The sequence below is a fragment of the Triturus cristatus genome, chromosome 8, assembly GCF_964204655.1.
Source record: "Triturus cristatus chromosome 8, aTriCri1.1, whole genome shotgun sequence".
Classification (NCBI taxonomy): Eukaryota; Metazoa; Chordata; class Amphibia; order Caudata; family Salamandridae; genus Triturus; species Triturus cristatus.
In genome coordinates this window covers 1,297,555,392-1,297,577,453 of record NC_140591.1, presented here as the reverse complement: position 1 = coordinate 1,297,577,453, position 22,062 = coordinate 1,297,555,392, and positions in this window count along the sequence as shown.

The following is a 22,062-nucleotide window of genomic DNA, read 5'->3' as shown; positions in this document are numbered from 1 at the left end:
CAAAACTAAAGCTGCCAAATGTAAGGCACCAACTGAGGTTTTTATTGACCCTACCAATACACAATCAGCGGGAGACCCCCTGAGGGAAGTAGAGTCTGCACTGGATGAACATATGAGCAAATTTCCCCAGATCCTATGGGCAATTTTGGATGCAAAATTACTCTAGAGACAAAGATAGATGCATTAGTAATTGAGTTGTCCCTTTTGGGATCAGATCACATGAAACTTCTGCTAAGAGTAAAGGAAAATTGATTTGTGCTGTCATCTGTGAGAACAATCACGCTGGAGCTACAGGTGCAGGTGAAAGAATTGAGAACTAACATGTGACATCTACAAGACCGGGCTGATGAGGCAAAGGACGCTCACTGTGCAGTAGCATCCTCATAATAGGGGTACCAGAAATGTCAGCAGACCCATTTGCTGATTTTTTCCTTGAGAAATTAGTTACTAAATAAAGCCTCACATTTACTTTTTGGGCATTTACTTAGACGTGCAAAGTCAACATGCATGACTTTGTGTGGTTTATTAAATATAAAGTAATGCAACAGAGCACATAACACTGCTTTGTTATTCTGTGTATCAGGGAGGCATCACATGGGTGGAGTATGATTCTTCCCATGCACACACCTAAGTATTTCTACATACGACCAAATTTACAGACTTGTAAACCTGGGTTTGCACCAAAATGGTGCCCCTATCCAACATAGGCATAACAAGGACAAACATCTTTATTTCTCCTCATTACTTCCTCTTTCCACGCATGCTGCATTTTGCAGCACTCATAGAAAGAGCAGTATGCCTCTAAGATTGTTTATGTGCAGGAGGGTATCCCTTACTAACCAAAAACAATCCTGCCCACAAATCCAGCACCCTGGTACTATGGTACAAAGGTGCCTACATTGATGCTAGGCAGGACGCAGTGGACAAGTGCTGGTAGAGAGCAAAAGGGAGCCATATTTTAGTAGATATGGCACATTTCTTTTCTATCACTTCCAGGCAACGAAGTGCAGCAAGTTTCCTTGCGGTGTTGTGTTGCATGATAAGTAAATCTGGCCCAAAGTGTATTAAATGTCTGCTCAAATTGCAATAGAAAGAAAAATTAACTCCCTGGTTGAATTAAAAAATAGCATATTCACTGCCATGAAAAAACGCAAGATATCAATGATGCACAATGATCTTTAGGGATTCCGTAATTATTTATCATTGATACTGAAACTCCCTTGACATCCATTGAGAACCTACATTCCACATTGCACCTTGCATCTGACTGAGACTTCCTTACCTTTGACCTGCAGCTAGATCGAATCTGTACCATATAAGGAGTTACCTAAGTAAGTAACTTGTTCATCAGTTCACACAAGATCATTCTGTCTACTGTTAGGGAAATTCCATTTATGTTCGAATAAGAATAAGAATTTCAATCCTGGGAATGAATTTCCAAATAATGTTACAGTCTCTGCATTCACAAGTTCCCTCCAAGCTTTCCTATATGGGGTTCGGCATCACAAATCAGAAGTGAGGTAGGCATTCCAAACTTTTGAGGAGTGCTACATTATTTGAATTTTTTGGGCAATATTTAAGCCGAGATGTTGACTTGTGCCATTTCTGCCTTTGAAAGAAAGCTTCATCTTTTACATAGATGACTGTACCATTCAGCTTTGCATATGCCAAACCCTCAATGTGCATTCGTTCAATTAATATAAAAAACACTGCTCGAATAAATGATATGTTCTAATATACACGTTATGGTTACTGTAAGATTCCTATAAAATGAGAAGATAACATAATACTTGAGGCTTCCTCCCTTTTATGCTATAGGATAGTTTTGATGCACATATTCTTTGAATGCTTGAGCTAATATTTATATCATCTGGGAGACAGGGAAGTGAAGTAGAAAGTAGATAAAGAATAAAGCTCTTCTGTGCATGGTTTCCAAGGTTATTTGTAAGGCTGATAACAAAAGAGTGTAATTATTGTTTCTGCTTTGTTTGCAGCACACTAATTATTTCAGGATTATATTCATGCCATTTACCGCTTGGAACTGTTTGAACATTGCAAGATTACTCAGTTAAGCAGCAAGCACATGACCTTGGGAAACTTGTGTTTAACTTACATTTAAAGAAGCAAGCAGAGTATTGCAAAAAAATGTTAAATAAGAGGGTAGCCTTTGCATTCTTTCAGCACCGGCAGCAAGCGAGAGTTGGTTCCCTGGGTAGATTCTCCAGGAGCTCAGTGTTTGGGCTATTTACATTTTGATGTGTGCTTCCTTGCTCTACTTTTCAAGAAGCAACTTGTTTGCATAGAGCATGTATGGCCACCTTATGACTTCTAACTGAAACAGTAGGATAATAAAGGATTTATGCGTCCCTTCTTATTAAATATAAGCAATAAACTATTTTTATAAATAAGCTCAGTAGCTAAGGAACTCTGATTAAGAAACTGTTAAAGTTAATTGTTACTGATCGCAGCATTATTGTGTCGTTCCTGGAGTGTTGGCTTTTAAGCAACCCGCAGGTTCTAAGCCACATAAACAGCTAATGTCATGCGTGGGCCTACTAGACAAGGTTGAATCATTAAAATGGATGTGCTTGTTAAATTAAATCCAGCAGTGACGGTGCAGTTTAGAGAGGCGGGATAGTGACGTGGTCTTCCGTAACAAGATCATTTAGATTGGTCCAGTAACTTGATTCACCAGGCCCATCAGAACTGTTACTTATAGTGTTTCACAAGAAAGGGAAAGTAGCCTAAATCTGTGCATGAAAAATAGGGAACAACAAGCAGGAATCGGCACAGAAAGACCAATCCCAGCAAGTTATTTCCCAAAATTGTGTGATCTCTGTTATTTCCCTGGCACTGGAATAAATGGGACCAACAGAAATGCGAATCGTGGGATAAAGAAATAGCAGGGATAATTCCTGAGCACTTGCAAATCAAGGCTATAGTCTTTCACTCGATCAATCAATCAAAGTAAGCTTTATTCAAAATCACTTAGTGAATCATAAAAGCTGCAAAATACATCCATATCAAAATTTAAAAATCTATTTAAAAAGGTAACGGCCATGAATTGTAACAGTCGTTCCCTGCATAATCAATAGTATTTCTACAACTGCTTCCTATAATTAATTAATTAATAACAGTCAGCAAAAACCGAGACAGTACAGCACGTATATACAATTTCGGAAGCGTTTGCAGGTACATAAAAGCTGGTCGACATTGTGCAAAACCTAGCTGTAATTACAATGGTGTAACAAAGTGTTTTCTCAGGCTAGAACAGTATTTACAAAAAAGAACAGTGTGCATGGTACCATGCATGGAAATATCATCACATGGGCATTTCACCAGGTCAGGCGACCAGTTAATGGTGGGAAAGCTGGTTAGGTGATGGAAAGTATCCCGCCGAAACCGGGTCAGCACAAACCTATGACACACGCTGTACACATTGGCTAAGTAAAATTGCATTTGGAAGCTAGTCAGAATCATCTGATTCTTCAGAACAGAGGGTTTCATAATCTCCAAGGATAATTTTGATTCCACTAGTAATGATAGACTTTTCAATTTAAGGGCTTGTCTTTAAATGGTAATCAGGCGCTCAGGGTGGTAAAAAAACCTCAGGATGACCAACATCTGCCAAGAAATTGTGCACAAATTTGAGCCAGGGGATTTTGAGTGCAGACGTAAATCTAAAACATTCTACAATGATGGATAGTGTGATCAGATGACCAGATTTTATGCCAGAGTAAAACTGATTGAATCCTAATCAAGTCTGCTTAGTAAGGAACTCCTAATTCAGAATAACAGACATAAGTTGAACTGCTTTTCAGAAGGGCAAGGAGATTCCTTCGAAATGCATTTTCTAATAGTTGAAGGGGGAGCCACCTTGATTTAATTGCCCATGACCAATTCCCAGCTCGATTAAATATAATCCCGAAATATGAAAATGGGGCTGTGAACTGAATTTTAGAGCCCTTGATATAGAGGTCATAACAACGAGAGGCCCTATACCCAAGTTTCATTGCAAAAGTTTTTCTGATGTTAATTTTTAAACCATGATTCTGCATGAACTGGACAAATTCATCAATTAGTCGCTGGAGGCCAAGTGGAGTGCGAGCCATTAACACAACATCATCAGCATAAAAAAGTGCCGGAATTTGACGATGTCCCACTTGAGGTAAATCTGTACACTTGCTTGCTAATGTACCACCTACGCTGTTAAGGTAGAGGTTAAACAGAAAGGGGGCAAGCATGCAGCCTTGACGTACCCCTCTTCCTATTTTAAATGGCTGGGTATAATTGCTGTTAAGGCCATAACATACTCTACCCTATCCTAGGGAGTGCAGATCTCTGAGAAAGCTCACAATAGTACAGTCTACACCCATGTTAACCATGATTGACCATAGTTTGTCGTAAGATCAGTCTACAAATACAAACACTAAAAACAGATTACCTTCTTTTATATGCACATATTTCCCAATAAGTAGGTCCAGATTAATGGTCTGTTCTGTGGTACCTAAACTTGGCCTAAAACCATACTGCAGATCCGGGATGATATTATTAGACTCTGCTCAGTCCTGCAGTCAGCCTTGAAGGATACGTCCAGCCACCTTAACTCGAAAATCCAGTAGAGAAATAGGCCCGTGTTGCGCTGGGCTGTTAAGGTCTCCCTGCATGAATATAGGGACAATGAGAGACTCAGGCCAAATAGAAAAAAATCCTTGGTTCCGACAGGCTCTAAAGAAAAAGGTAAGGATGGGGCCCCAGAGATCAATATTAGATTCAAACAGATCAATAGGGATCATGGCCCGGGGCTTTACCACCCTTACTTGCCCTCAGGGCCTAAACTACATAATCTAAGGAAAAGTCAGGATAATTCAGGTTATTCAGGGATAAAGTGTTGGTGGGAACGCTAGGATCAGATACAGTGGTAATTGGAGTCACAGTATCTTCCTGAGAACAATACATGAAGTATGTCAATGAAAATTTCGGATAACTCAATTAAAATACAAGACAATAAAGTTAAAATTGATGCATTTACTCCACTTGTGGTGAAAATGTCTCCTATGTTTGCCCTCCTAGATATGGAAAATTGTAATAGGCAATATAACTTACCCATTTTTAACTTACCGAAGGATGTTGAAGGTTCCAATTATATTTGGAGAATCTGATTCCTGACCTTCTAAACATCAAATTTCCAGAGAAGTTTGAAATCGATAAGGCACATAGGATTCCATCTCATCGTAATCCTCACCACACAAAACCACGAAAAATGATTTTTAAAGTTTTATGTCACTATCATTTGGTCTTGAGAAGGAAAGCAGCACAAGAAATTCCCTCCTTGATGGTCAATGGTAATAAAATCTTTATTCACCAAGACTTTGCTAAAGATACTGTTAAGACTCGCAAGGAATTCACTAACTTTCGCCCTCAGTTAAGAAGTCTTGGATTTAAATATGGTCTTTTTGACCCTTCAACAATGTGCATCTGGAAAGATAATTTTTTAAAGTCCTTCCAATGACCTGAAGATATAAGATTGTTCCTGGGTCAACATTCACAGCATTCAATGGGCACACATGATTCTGCTACATGAAGATTATTGTTACGTATATTTCTGACAAGTTTACTGTTTATTTTCACATGGGGCTCCAACGGTCTCGGTCATGCTTGTAAAGCATGTGTGTGTTTCATTCCTGTTATTAATGTTTAATTGTTGTCGTCTTTTTCATGTTTGTTTGTCTTTTCTTATTCTTGCTATTTCCTTTTCCCCTGTTCTAGAGATACTATTTTTCTTATTCTTTCTTTACTTTTCTCCCCTCTTCTTAATTTTTCCCTTCTATCTTTTTTATTATGGCTAATGTTCATAATGTTAAATTAATCTCTTTAAATGTCAAGGGGTTACGCCATCCTGTTAAACATACAACAATTTTAGATTATTTAAGAAGTTGTAAAGCTGATATTTGTTTTATACAGGAAGCACATATTGATGACAAAGTTTTAGATTATATGAAAAAATAAGTGGGTTGATAGCTTTATATCTTCTCCTGCAAAGGGCAAAGAAAAATGGTGTTCCTATTCTTTTTTCAAAAATACTACATTGTCAAATTCTGAGTAAATCTTCAGATACAGAAGGTAGATATGTTATAGCTAAAATAAAAGTTCATGATTCAGTCATGTTTTTACCAAATGTTTATGGTCCGACTGCTGATGATCCTATATTTTGATCTAATCTAACTACTGAAGTACTTAAGTTGGATAACATTCCTCTCATAGTTGGAGGAGATTTTAACAACATTATATCTGATCCTTTATTGGATAGATGTTCTCTCACTAAACTTTGACCTCCTAAAGCATTTTTTGCTTTTAAATCTTTTCTTCAAACTACAAAGTTGGTAGATATTTGACGATTACACTTTCCTACAGAAAACATGTTTACAATCCTCATAACTTTCACTCAAGGCTTGATTATTTATTAATTTCTAGACAACGAATTCATTCTGTAGTCACTCCTACTATTGTTAATAATGATATTTCGGATCATGCCTTTATTTCCTTTGTTTTGCAACTGAATTCAAATTTTAAAACACAATCCAGATGGAGAATGAATACTAGTATTGTTCTTAATGAACAAAATAAACCAAAACTCTTAAATGCTCTAAATGATTACTTTCTTCTTAACCCAGAAGGCTCTACTTCCATGGTGAATAGATGGGATCTTTTTAAAGCTTATATTATAGGAGCCTCTATTTCTCTCATGGCACATGAAAATAAAAGTTTCAATGCAAAAATTAGATTTAGATAAGCAAATTGCAAAATATGAGAGACTTCATATCACATCTAATGATCCTCAACATAGATTGAAATTGCAAAAACTTAGATATGAGTTTAATTCAATTCTTAGCAGAACAGCTGCTATTCAACTTTCGAACTCTAAAGCCAAATTTTGTTTTAACGCTAAAAGATCAGGACGACTTTTAGCCAATTATTTACTCATTAAAAAAGATAAGACACAACTAAATTCAATTTATAGCTCCAATGGTAAAATTGCTTTATCCCAAAATGATATTGTTAATTAATTTCTAGATGATTACGCTACTCTATATAATAAACCTAACTTTGATGATTCTTCCTTAATTGATTCTTTTTTCTCTAAATGAGGATTACCCAAGATTTCCCAATCAAATAAAACTGAAATAGATTTACCTATTACTCAAGATGAAATTTTGTTAGCCATAAAGTCTCTCAAAAAAATAAATCCCAGGGACCTGATGGTATTCCTGCAGAATTTTATAAAGAATTTCAGTTACAACGTATTCTTCATTTAATTAAACCTTTTACCTTTTTTAGTTCTATAGGGGTTACTACAGGTTCTTTTACTGAAGCGTTGATGGTTGTACTACCCAAACCTAACAAGGACCCTACACTTGTGTCAAATTACCGTCCTATCTCCTGAACCAACCAAGATTGTAAACTTTATGCCAAAATACTTGCTACTAGATTAACCTCTGTTTTAGATTCTAAACTTCAACCAATTTTCTCTTTTCAGAGGGACAAGACAAGGATGTCCTCTCTCCCCGCTTTTGTTTCTTCTTGGTATCCAACCTTTGCTTGTTTCCATTAGAAAATGTGATAGAATTACTGGAATCAATATTAAGGAGGATACTATTAAAACATTAGCATATGCGGATGATGTACTTTTATTTATTAGCAATCCTTTATCCTCATTCCCTCCCTTATTTGAAATGATTTCATCGTATATCAAAGGTTCTGGTTACAAACTAAATGCTAATAAAACAGAATTTATTGTACTCCAGATATGTTACCCATGAAAGAAATAATTTAGCAAAGAGATACATTTAAATACCTTGGCATTTTGTTTTCTTCATTGGTGAAAACAACAATATCATTGAATTGTGACTCTATCTTAAATTATATTAAGGATTAAATATCCAAATGGTCTTCACTTCATCTTTCTTGGTGGGGAAGAATGGACTCTGTAAAAAGGACTATAGCACCCTTGCTATGATTCCCACTAAATTCCCTTTAAAGTTTTATAAAGCTGTGGATAAACTCCTTTCCAAATTTCTTTGGAACAATAAATGACCTTGTATTAGTTATGAAAAACTAAAGTTGCCTAAATGTAATGGGGGATTTGGTTTACTGGACGTTTTCTATTATCACAAAGCTTTTATATTAAAGCAAAGCTCTCTTTGGTTTAATCACTTGAGTAATCCCCCTACATGGCTTAATATAGAAAAATCTTTAATAGAACCATTTCCATTACCAACTTTGTTAACCATGTCCAATAAATCTCAATTTTGTTCATAAATCTGTTATTTTCAAATCCACTAAATTAATTTTAAATGATTTTGGTTACATTTTTCAATCACCCATATCTTTTACTGTAGATATGTCATTATGGTATAACCCATGCATACAACTTTACTGTAATAATGCTTTTATATCTTTTGAGGTTTTTCAAAAAAAAATTATTTCACCTCATTCTGATTTTCTAAAATATGAATTTTTATGTAATTCTATTTTAGATTAATTTCCTCATAATATTCCTTCTAATGTTAAATCAGATTTATCAATTTATATTCAAACTGTGTCCACTTTATCTCATGGTGTTTCTAGATTATACAAAAGATGAACATCTCTCAAGGTACCAACATTAATGTGATCTCAACATTCTGGAATAACAAACTTTCAACCCCTTTATCTGTTGATACATGGAAAATTATTTGGCTCAATAGTATTTCTGGATGGTTACCTGTTTCGCTTTATCATACAAATGCATATATTTTATATAATTGTTTACGGTCTCCATTGCGTTTGTTTCAAGCTAAACTTCTTCCGACTTTAAGTTGTTGGCACTGTAATTTACATACTGGTTCGCTGAAACATATGCTTTATGATTGTCTTTCTGTTTTTAAATGTTTGACCGAAGTCTGGGATATTGTAAAAAAGATACATAATATACATGAAAATTTTTCATTCAAATTGTTAATCTGCAAATCTGTTTTTCTTTCTAAAACAATAAGTGACTTAGAAGGCAAACCTTTTAATTATCTGTTGTCAGCAGCTTTAAAATCCATTACAACTTGTTGGAAAGATGTTTCATTGTTATCTGTCCATATTTGGTGGTCATGGGTTATTTTTACTAGAAGAGGAGCTCATCTATCTTTGAATGGTATTAATCATAATTCTGATTCTTATAATTCATTTTGGAAACCTCTTGATAATTATTTATCTTCTTAAATATGTACCTGTTTCTAGTTATTTATTGCTATTATAATAGTCTAGTCTTTATTTTCTAGTAGCTCTATTTTAATCGTTATTATTAATCGTTATTAACAATATATTTATACATGCCTCTTTTCCTTCTCTTTTGTTTTTATAGGAATATCATACTATATTGTATTTTATCTGTTGGAATTTAATTGCTGTTCTGAATATTTTCTATTTTAATTGGGTATTTTTACAGTACAATTTTTTTTTTTTGTCCTCATTTATGCGATCTTGTTGATTAAGCAATCGGGTCTCCTCTCAAATTGGCCGCCCTTGGAGCAGAGGTAGAGGCCATGCCTTGAATCCAGCGATTTGATGAGCCAACATGATTTTGTTACAGCCCCTATAGACTTGTGGATTATTTTGATCGCGATGTTTAAATCATTGGACTGCCCTCCCTATACTGCCGCCTGTAGTTTCCCATAGTTCCCAATGTTTTGTTTGTTTACAATTCCCCCAGCTCTATCCAAACTTCAAAATGTTTCTACTGAATGAACCCAATCATCGATCAAGTAGGAGAAGGAAGTATCCACTTTATACAAATCTCACGTCTAGCCAAGAGCATAAATGTAAACAAAAGGTATTTCTGTTTTTTTGTTAAGTTAGTATTAAGATCATAATTGCTCGTAATACCAAAGATGATAATAAAAGCTCTTACCTTGATAGTCGAGTTTAAACTTTTGTCGATGATCTTACCAACTTCATTCCAAAACAGATCAAGTTGAGAACAGAAGTAGAACATGTGGATATCGTTTACTTCCCTCTCGCCACATTTTGGGCATTTTTTTGTCACCTTGATATTAATTTTTGAGAGCTTTTCAGGGGTCCAATACGATCTATACAAAGTAAATAAATGATTTTTCTTCAGAGGTGAAGAAATTATAATGTGCCATAAGTAAGTGCAGGATAGTTGCCAAGCTTGTTGCAAGTCTTCTGCCGGAAAGATCTTCTTCCATTTGCGGTCTGAAATATCATAGTCTGCTTTCTTCTTCTCCACTAGGCACCAGTACCATTTTGATACTTCTTTCTTCCCAGGAGCTTTATGTAAATCACCCTCTAGGTTCTTGACATCATCTGGCCAAATAGCTTGAACTTTAGCAGAGTTAACCAACTGGTAAAACTTAAACCTCGAGATTGCATTCCCCGTTACTGCTACCAGCTCTTCCCATGGTTTTAAATTACCGTTTTCCAAGAGATCTCCCCAATTTGTCATTCCAGCCCTCTTCAGAGGGAGAGCTAGAGAGTCCTGCAAACATTCGGGAGTACCTGGGGAGTTCCATATCGGAGCTTTCGGGCTATAGTATGGGTACTGCCAAGCTTTCCTTATGTCTGACCAAAGTTTGAATGCGGATCTTAGGACATTAAGTTTAACTTTTATTGTAGAACTTTTGATGGCCGAACTTATAAAGGCAATGGCTATGATTTGTTATTGCTTTCCAGTAAGTAGGATACGAGTCATATTCACGAAAGAGATGTCTTATATTCTTAAAATGAAAGGCTTTATAATACATCAGGGGGTCTGGGCTAGCTATCCCTCCTCGATGTTTTTTCTGGCTCAAGTTCTTCCAAGCTATCCTGGGCATTTTGGACGACCAAATGAAAGTGTTCAATTCGCTTTGAATCTTTTTTATCTGGAATGAATTAAACTCCAAGGGAATTGCGTTAAAAACAAAAGTAAACTTGGGTAGAATAGTCATTTTTATTACATTGACCCTCCCTATGAAGGATAAAGATAGACAGCTCCTCGATTTCAATAATTTCCTCATCTCTTTAGTTTTTAACTGCAGGTTCACCAGAGCGATTTCATTGATATTTCTTGATATTTGGATCCTAAGGTATCTTATTTCATTTTTAGATTCAATTTAGGGAGCGGGCATATTCCAATGCATTACCTTAGTTTTTTGCTGATTTATTTGGTAACCAGAGATTTCACCAAAGTCTATTAGCAATTTATTCATTTTGTTAGATGTCTCATTTAGATTGCTCGAATAAACCATTAAGTCATCAGCAAATAGCGCCACTTTTAACTCCCAGTTATTAAAGCTGAAATGAATCATTTCTTTTGAGGACCTAACCGTATTGGCCAATGGTTCTATGTATAAATTAAAGAGTAGAGAGGAAAGAGGGCACCCCTGCCTCGTACCTCTCTTGATTTGGAAACTATTTGTTGTGGAACCATTAATCAATATTTTCCTCGTCGGAGCAGAATAAATATTTGCTATTACCCTGGAAAAATGTTGACCTAATTTGTTATGTATAATGACTTGTTGTAAATAAGACCAGTTAACTCGGTCAAAAGCCTTGGCCGCATCAAATGTAAATATTGCCAGGGGTACATTCTCATGAGTAGCAACATCGATGGCTCCAATAAGTTGGTGTGTGAGATCATGCAACTGTCTCCCTCTGATGAAGTCCAAGTCTTTTTGCTAAAACCTGGGTAAAATTTTTATATTCTGCGTTAAGAAGCGAGATTGGCCTAAATGATTCGCAATAGGAGGGATCTTTTCCAGGTTTTAGAATTAAGCTAATCGTTGCTTCGTTCCAGGATTTAGGAATTGTTGCCTCCTTGAGAAAGATAGTATTAAACAAGATAGTCAATTTGGGACTTAGGTGGTCTTTCAGGGCAATGGAGAATTCATTAGGTATAGCATCAGGTCCTGCTGCTTTACTCTTTTTAAGGTTATTTGTTACATCTAGAACCTCCTTCAGTGTGATCTCAGCATTTAGGGTTCTACAGGAGTCCCGATCTAATTTTGGGATTTGTAACCTATTCATGTAACCGTCAACTGTTGTGAGCGAGGGAGATAGGTCCTCTTCATATAGTGTCTGAAAGAAATGCTCAAATGCTTCTTCTATGCCTACTCTATCTTCAACTAACTGACTACTATTTTCCTTATGGATAGCAGCTATCTTATTTCGATTGGATTCAGTCTTGAGCTTCCAGGCTAAGAGTTTACCACAATTCTCTCCCCATTCATAATTTGACAGAGAGCTAGCTTGCCACCTCTTCCTTATCTTTTCGTCCAGGAAAAGGGACATTTCCTGTTTCTTATTCATGATCTCATTTTTTAAGATATTTTGGTCTTCTTCTGATGTTGTAAGTTCTAGCTTTGCTTGTTTTTCTAGTAGGTCGGTTTCTAATCTCGATATTTTGAGTCGCTTCATTTTGTTTTTGCCCGATGCTATGCCAACTAACATTCCTCTAATGACTGCTTTATAAGCCTCCCACACTATCTTGTCTGAGACATCACCCCCACTATTTTCTTTAAAGTCATTTTCAGTTGTTAATCTTAAAGTATCGATAACTTGTTTATCTAGCAGGAGTGTCTGAGCTACAGTCCACCTTTTTTCACTCAGAACTGTCTCATACTTTATATTTAATTGGACCAGAGAGTGATCTGAAAGATGTGCGGGCATATGCTGAACTCTCCTGCCTTTATTGCTTAAGAGTTTATCGACCAGAAAAAAATCTATTCTTGAGGCATGACCATATTTGTAATTCCTATAGGTGAACCTATTAAATTGATCGCCTCTGGAATTCCATATATCAACTAGGTCCAAGTCCTCTTTAAGCCTATTCAAGCAGTGTCGCATTCTAGGTAAGTCAAGAACTCTACTAGGGGGGTGTCTATCTTTTTTGGGGTCTAACAAGATGTTGAAATCACCTCCCAATATAATTGGTGTATGTTGTGATATCAACTGCACATACAAGAATTGAAGCGGTGCAGGATCGTCTGTGTTCAGACCATAGTAACCCACTACCGAAAGTGCACTAACTCTATATTTTATGTTTGCTATGGCCCACCTACTTCCTGAATCTACGATTTGTCCTCCCAGTGTACAGTGTGGAGATTTTTTAATAATGAGAGAAACACCCTTAGTATTACACGATTGGTTTGTACAAACTGATTCTCCAATCCAGCTCTCAAACTTTATGGCTTCAAGCCATTCTTCTCTAAGGAGGTGTGTTTCTTGTAGTATGATTATATCCAAGCTTAGGAGTTTGAGATACTCAAAAACATTTTGTCGCCGCCCTCTGGTTCTTAACCCGTTCACATCCCATGTTGCTAATTTCAGGTCGTACATTGGATTTATGCTTTTCCCCGGTTTAGGCTTCGACCCTGGTTGCTATACCCTTTACATATCGGACAAGTATATTTTTTTAAAAGTTTTTTCCCCCTATGCTCCCCACCCAATAAAACAAACCAAGTGTCTAAAAAAAGAAGAAAAAAGAAAAGAAAAGTTCCATACTTGTGAATGTGCCCACCCTGGAGTACTATTTTTTGTATTTTGTATTGTCATCTGTTTATTATAAAATTTAAAAAACAATTTTGAACACAGAAAATACATCAACGATGAACCATTGAGAGTAGCGGAACCTCAGAATGTGGAAATCTCCAACTCAGAATGTATCTAATTTCCCATTGCAAGGCAGGGAAACGTAATCAGTGGAATAGAGGCGATGGGCAATATTTTTGTCACATATCCTTAGCACAGAAGCATAATGATGCTGGTGGTGATGAGCCATGTATGTTTTATGGTGAGTTAAATTTAAAGAACCAGTGGAAATCTGCATCCTTTGTAGTTTATCTGCATTCATAGATTCAGGAATTAGGGTCAGAAAAGCAAGGATTCACAGGAATGTTGGCAACGGCTGTGCAAAGTGCTTGGTGCACACAGAGAGAGGGATCTTTATAGATATATGTAAACATTAGCAAGCCTATCTTTGTCTGAGAAAATCCAACTTCAAATGTAGCAATAACCATGAATTTAACATGGTACTCATAGTGGACACCCCATTTTAAATGTGCTGCAGAGGACTGTTGATTTGGAACTGAAATTAAATCACAACCTGCAGAAAAAGCAAATAATAGATAAATACCTTCATGCCCGTTACCTTCTCACTTATGCTTGCATATTTTCTGCCCTGGACAATCCTTAGGGGCGCGTGCAATTCACATTCACACTCGTGTTAGGGTTTGTGAAACATCTTACAGCTGGGACTATATTCCACTCAAATGAAGAAACCTATGAAGTATAAGTGAATTACTGTTATGGAGCCGATTACAATGTTGTCTAAGCAGTTTGCCTGGTGGGAGGCTACTTTGTCCATTTATAACTGTCCCAGTTTTCCCAAAGCTGCATTTACCAAGTGAAGGATCACATGACCAGATTTACCAGTCAGTAAAACTGCATTAGGTATGGGCTGCAACAGCGGCAGGGCCTCAGCCACTATCCAAGCCTATCCTATGGCATGGGAGGAGCAAGCAGTGGGCATACCTGCATAAGCCATACTTATGATGGGGATTGTAAAATGGTGGATACTTCCAACATGGGCGACAAAGAAGACCAAGGAAACTATGTGCCGAGCACTCCAGATGTCCAGGCGTCCCTGTTGATGACGTCAGAGAGAGGACGGAAAAAGGACGACGGAAGGATGGAGATCAATGTGCAGGAAGGAGACGCGAGTACCGGAATGAGAGCTGCACCAGGGGACAGTGGGATGACTGCTACCTGCAGCGCGGACGAAGGCAGAGATTCAAGGCAAGCAACACCAGGACGCCACAGCTTAAACTTTGAGTTGTGGCCAAAGGCAAGTTGGGGATTTTGAGGTCGCTGGGGGCATGTTTCATCTGAATGGATACCCTCAAGGAAAGAGGAAGAAAGGGTGTTAAGAACCTAAGCACTCCTTCACACTTCCCTTTTGATTTCTTTGGCACAAAACACAGGTGTTGGTGGTGGTTCCCTGGTCTTAAAGCTCCGAGCCTCAAGGAGTTTTTTTGTTTTTGTTTGTGTGTTTCTTTCTGAGGTAACCGGTGAAACAAACTGGAGTAAATAATCCAGAAGTGGGGAAGTAAAGCTCTTCTATGAGGACTGCTATACAAAAGAGGGGAAAACCCAGTCCAAAACTATCTTCGGAAGACTTACATTTTAACCCAGTGGCTGAAAGTTGCAGACATTTGGCATTTTCACAATAAATATTTTATCAATACATACAAGGGCTTTTGTCATCCTTACTCTCTTAAGAGGGACTTTACCTGTAACGTACAAGATTTTAATACTCCAGCACGGTTTCCCATACATGTCATGGGAAACTATTTCCCATTCCATGCTCATAGGTTAGTTGACAAAAGAAAGGTTACAACATTGCAGAACATGAGGTCTGTATAAAAATCAGGTTCTCACCAATGTACTATTCAGTGAACACTAGAAGAATGTCCTTAGATGTCCTAAATGTTGCATATGTAGAACAGATAAGCAACATTCGAGGACACAGGAAAAGAATGCCCATTGTATTAGGTTATGAAATAATGCAGTTCAGCAAGAAATATGTAAAAAGACATTTAAACTAACATTTCATTTGCAGTAAAATAAAATCTTTATTAGAATCAAACGTTATGAAGTATATCAAGAATTCATGTAAAGAAATAGTAACATTGTCAGTGTATTATCACGCGAAAATAACTAAGGTTAACTATGGCATATTACCACACAATTTCAACATTCATATATGTAAATTATTCATTATTCTCAAAATTCATTTACTGATTTTATTAGCTTTTATTTAATCAAATTTAACATTAGAATTGCATTATTTTGACAGTAAAGCCTTTATGATTCATTGCTTTTGTATGTAATTTGTTATTACACCTTACTAGTAAACATTAAAACAATTGTAGTTGTCTCTCCTCTTTTTCTATATTTTTCAAGCATGCATTTATGGTGCTGTTTTCTATTTCTGTGTAGTTTTTCCCAATGTGTGCAAAGTGCATATTTAGGTTTCTGTGTCTAAGTTGGTAAATACTTAATGTATACATTTATCTGATTTTGAGCTTGATCAGTAGCATAAAGCATAGACTTACACAAGTAGCATGCAAAGGCCACACTTTTAAATCTTTTTTTTGGTAAATGGTATTCAAAAATGGTATTAACTATGTCTCAGGCTTTTTCAGTCTAACAATCGATTTCCTTCTCTCAGGTAATATCGGACCCATTCTATAATATGAACACCAATTTGTTCTATGCTATGTACTAGTGATATGTAAATCATTTTTCTTATTTTCATGAAGTGCTTGTTTCCACCAGCCATGTTCTTTGATTGGCACACAACAGTTCTCAAAAAGGCTCACTGTATTTTTATTGAATTATGCATTGCAAAATGCCTTGTTTGGATTTTCTCTCATTAGATATAAATTATATTCACTTAATTGTGTAATAATGTTACAATTCTTGCATTTTGAACATGGGCTCCCAATCTTTTTGGGGTTTAGGAAAAGGCCTGGGTCACTGCTGCAAAGAAGAGACACAAGTGGTAAGGGCCTAACGGAACTTTATTAGATAGCCTCCTCCAACCGAGAGATAGCAGCGAACATCCTTCAGACCCCAGCACCAACTGTCATCTCAGAATCGTCCTGACACATCATTCCAGAATGACAGGTTCCCACATAGAACAGTTGGCATTTGCATTCCAAGCTCAACACAATACATATACCTTCCGTTAATAGTATAAGAAACTTTCACAGCAATACAAATATAACATGTAAAATGATGCAATCAGAGATGCAAAAGAGTATACACAAGTGCTATAAAAATAAAAAAAGTACAACCATTCAGAATCACATAATGACAAAGGGAAGAAATATTCATAAAACAAAAAGAACAATGTATCATGAAACTAAAACAACAATGTATCATGTCACTACAACTTTGTTGCAACAAGTATACTAATACTACTACCCCATTGTAGCATAACTATGATACCACATAATCTTTCCACCATTTACGTCTGGTAAAATATCTTGGGTGTGTCTGTGAAATGATTTAAAAGCATAATAACCCCAGTGATTATCTTGCGGAACACTGCACTTCCAAGTACCAGGACTACAACTTGCCTCTGAACTAGAACTGGCATTGGTGCCATCAAAATTCATTTCAGTACATTTAATCAGTCTAAATATACTCCACACATCACAAATATAAACTCTAACCACGTGATTCATGATTTCTTAATCCTGAGAGGACGATGTAACTTGATTCATCCTTCCTCACAAATACTGGTTTCTTCAATAGTACCTTTTGACCCAACAACAACAGTAGATACTTCGTGCAGTTTCTCTGATCCTATCTTTTGTTGTAATTATTTTGATACAAACCTCTCAACAACTTGCCCTCTCTTTTGAACTCATATCTTCATCTCATTCCAACTGCTTCAACCCCTGAACTCCTCCACTCATCCATGCTGTATTCAATTTTGTGGTTCCAACTCAACCCCTCATAAAATAAAAAGGTGGATTGAACTTTACTAGACTAAGAAGTGTTCCTATGAGCCCACCACACTTCTTTCAACACATCTGGCAAAGGCCTTCTCATTTCTACTGCTTTTTGTATATCGGATTTCACCACTCGGTTCATGCGCTCAGCAAGACCGTTCGCTTGTGGAGTATACAACACTGTCTTGGGATGAACTATAGACAGATCTCCTAAAAAAACTCCTGCATGTATTAAGATGTTAGCTGGACACCATTGTCTGTAACAATTTTATGAGGCACCCCTTCACGAACAAACTCTTCTTTCAAGAAGTCACAACGCTGGAATCAACTGAGCTCACACACTTGGCCTGAGACACCACCAAAACCGTGGTCCGGCCGCCCGCCAGATTATGAGTGATTCTAGTGTTTGGTAGGCTTTTTTATGATGTTCACATGGCGGTGCCCTGAAAATGGACACCTCAATAAAACAGTTGCTGCACGACTGAAAAGTCCATGCCCTGCAGGAACTGGGGTGCATACACACAGGGGAGCACATGTTGTGTCCCCCTGCATGCTCCCCATGGTGCAGAGGCAGGCACAAAGGGGCCCTGTAGGATCCCCTTTGTTTCCTCTCCTCCTCTTTTTTCATGGAGGAGGAACCACCATTTAAACAGTGGCAGATAGGAAACTTGTGATATGCTTGGCGGGGCCCCAGTAATTCCACCAAGCATATTGCGCCCCCTGACTGCCCCAACACTGCCAGGGAACAGCGGTTCCCTTGCGGCTGTGGTGGGGCGATGGCGGTCTGATCGCCCTAATTATAATAGGGCAGTTAGAAGACTGGCATCGCTGCGCTTCCACGAGTCTTGCAGGATTCATAATTAGGTCTTTAATCACTACCCACTTGGATGTATAATCTACCAATAATATCACATATATTTCACTTGGAGATAGAAGATGGAAAGGACCAGCAAAATCCAGTCCCAACTTCTTCTCTGGTTCTTCCGGCATTCGCACAGGTGACAACGGGGCTTTAGCTACTGCTTTACTCTTGTAACTCCGGCACATGAAGCACAGTCCTTAACTGCAATCGCAATGTGCCAATCTAACCCTGGCCACCAGTAATACGTCTGGGTTTTCCCAGACGTGGGACCCGTGCTCACTACGCCACTGGAGTCAAGCTATCCTGGCTGATGACGGCTGATAGCCAGAAACCGGTCCTAGGATGCTTGATTCCGGTCCAGGGAAGACATGGCTTGGCAGTTCGGGCTGGACTGTTCCCATGAGGCACAGGGTCAAGACTGATTTGCATATGGCCATGTCTAAACTGGGGTGGCCTAGTGGGCAAAAGAACGATGGATTTAACCCAGATCTCTTGACTGGGGGAGAATGTCTGCATTGTCAGCATTCCGTCCATCATTTGTTTGTTGTAACACCAGTAATACTCCCTCACACTAACTTGTAGCCCTCATCTGCCAAATTCACATTTTTCTCTCTCATGCCCATGGTTGTAATTAACCATGTGCCCCATAACAGTTGACTTCCATTCCAACTCAACTATTCCTTCACAATACAAAACCCCTTCATCTCCTCTGGGTGCATTCTAAACTCTGACCAACCCTTAACTATGAACTCTTTGAGTTCCTTGGTTTCCTCCTCTTTCTATCTTACCAACTGCCACTCATCTTTTTGTAACACACTCTCATAGACCCAGTTAATGTGGTCCTCTGATGCAACATGTACAGTTAAAACAGATGCCTTATATTCAACAGTATCATTTGCATGTAGTGCTTTCAACCTGATCAGTAGCAATTTTGCTTGAGGAGAGATGTGGTCTGTGGAGGTAACTTGATTTCCTGATTGTAAAAAAAGAGTTCCAAAAGGTGATGCAATTCAAGCAGGTAGGCAGCAAGTGGATGAGCATCGTGGCCAGTCCCTGGCTATCCATCCTTATGACCAGACATCCTAATAGCAAAATGGTTCAACATTAACACACTATGTGCTGTGCTGTTGTCACACCACTACTGTGTCAAACCTGTGTTCACCTCCTTCTTATAGCTCTTTCTGCTCAATAGGAGCCCAGGCTTCCTCACCTGCTCCTCTTGCCCTCCCCTTTGTCTTCACTGCCCTGTGTTTCACCAGGGGAAGCCAGATATGCTTGGAAGATGATATGTGACTTTAGTCAATTGAAGGGCACTTGTGTGAAAATAAATAGTAGCCCAGATCAAAAGACCCATTTTTTGGCTGGGAAAGGCAACCACCTAAGCACATCTACATCTACTATGGCCATCTTTTAAGATGCATGCCTTTGCAGGATTCCCTTTCTCATACACAGTCCTCTGGCTTGTTTTTGTGGATTACTAAGCTGTGCATTATTAAAAGTGTGCTCCCTGTTTAAACATGCAGTGAAGATTGTGATTTGATAAGTGACTTCGGAATAGATTTGCTTTTAGTTACAGAAATGTAGTTACTGGAATGTTCGGCTTGTTACTTAGCGTTAGTCACTCCCCCAGGTTCCGCTATCAAGCATATCTATGGACTAGATCAGTTGGGGCTTCCTGCAATTTTACATTTCATTCTAAAGTTTCCCTATACACTACTGGCGTAATTAAGGAAGTGAAATCCATAGGGCATATTTATGAAGGTTTTGCATTGCTGTTGCATCACACAGAAGGGCGACTGTTGGAATGCGGTTTATTAGTAGGAGAAAGTAGTTACCTTTCTGTAGTAATTAGGCCACAATGTCAATATAAGGTCCAGTCAATTATTCCATTGCTCAACCCTTGGTTGCTGCCTGCGAGCTGGCAGGCTTAACATAGGAGGCAGGTGGGTAATGCCTTTAAAAATATATCATTACATTACAAGTAAGACACAACACACAATAAAAAAAATCCAACACTAAATTCGAAATATTGGAAATATTTTTATGAATAAAATGACACCAAAACCACAAAGATCAAATGTTGGAAACTGGAGATATGAATGTTTAAAGAATAAACTCTTTCTACAGCCTAAAATAAAAAGCACCAATCTGGGACATCTGTTTGTGCTTGACCAGGACAAAGCCAAAGTTCGAGGCTAACCTCAATGGAGTGCCGGTCAGATACAGTTATGGGATGGCCCGGTCAAATTTTTACCTTCTGACGTAGTCACTTTTTTAGAGCTTCTTCTCTCGACATCAGCGAGGCTCCTCATCAGACCAGCTTTGGGTTTGATGATGGCGACTTGTCTCAGCATCATGCTTTGTTTAATTCCTGGAAGTCTCGTCAATGCCGAAAAGGTCTGGAGCTTCAGCGGGCCAACCTGAATATCAGGCTAAGTCTCTGTTCTACGTCGCCAGCTTGACTCTCATCGACTGATCGCTTACTTTATGGAGCTTTTTGAGAAAAATTCTCCAAACTGCTCCAAACTTCTGGATCTTCTTCCAGAATTTTCTTTTGGGCTTCCAGAGTGTCCACAACACCAAACCAAGTTTCCAGAAGCTCTGAATTGCTCCTTGAGTTGTTGGGACTACATGTCCCACAATTCACCTGGCCAAATCCATTAAAGTAAAGCTGAAGGTTATCAGCTGGTTTTGTCCTGCTGGAGAAGATGCAGGTGGAGCTCAGTCCATTGGGCTGTAGCTCCCAAACTGTGCAGCAGGTGCAGTCATTCAGATTACTATCCTCTTGGTGCAGGACAGTCCTTATTTTTGTAGTTACAGGGAGTGCTCTGAGTTGCTGGGCGGCCCTCCCATATTTGTCCACTTTTCTTGGATGACAAGCATATGGCACCCCTGAGCAATGTAGTGCAGGGTGCCACATTCAGCTATGACCACTTCCTCCAAAGTGTGGCATATTCTTGTCCCAGAAAGTACTGCTTCTTTAAAATCAAAAATAGAGAAACTCTCTCCTGGAGTTTAAGATCTGGCTAAGCCAACTCAATGGTGTGGCTACGTTTACATAACACTCCCATTCTAGCCCCTCTGCTAATTCAATCACTGAGGCTTATGTCTGGCAAGGGGTGCAGGATGTGCCATGTCTTAACTGTCAATCACTCTTTGAAGACTAGTGTGGCTACTCCATCCCATCCTACTTTTTTCTCTGCAGCTGGAGATCTCTTCCCACCAGATGTCCTTAATCTTTATGCAGGCCACTTCACACCTCATCAGAGCAATTTGGCTCAGCCTGTTCAAGGCTGGCCAATTAGGAGAGCCTGTTGGAAGGCTGGATTTAGTTCATCAGACAAAAAAGAAAGTTATATAACTTCTTTTCTGTGATAGTTATAATAATTCTAACCTTGACAGGTTGTTGGATGTATTCCATCTATCATTTTAATACTTTGATGTATATTTTGATCTCACTCCTATCAATATTTATATTTTATCAAAGTATTCCCTTATTAATCTATGGAGCCAATGTGCTACAATGGGAAAACATGCAATTGCCTGTTTTTCCATCACCAGGGCATCTAAAAATTATTTAAAAATGTTCCTGCTTATAAATACAAGGCACCTAACCACTTATTGGAGACCTTAGGGGGTACTTTTACG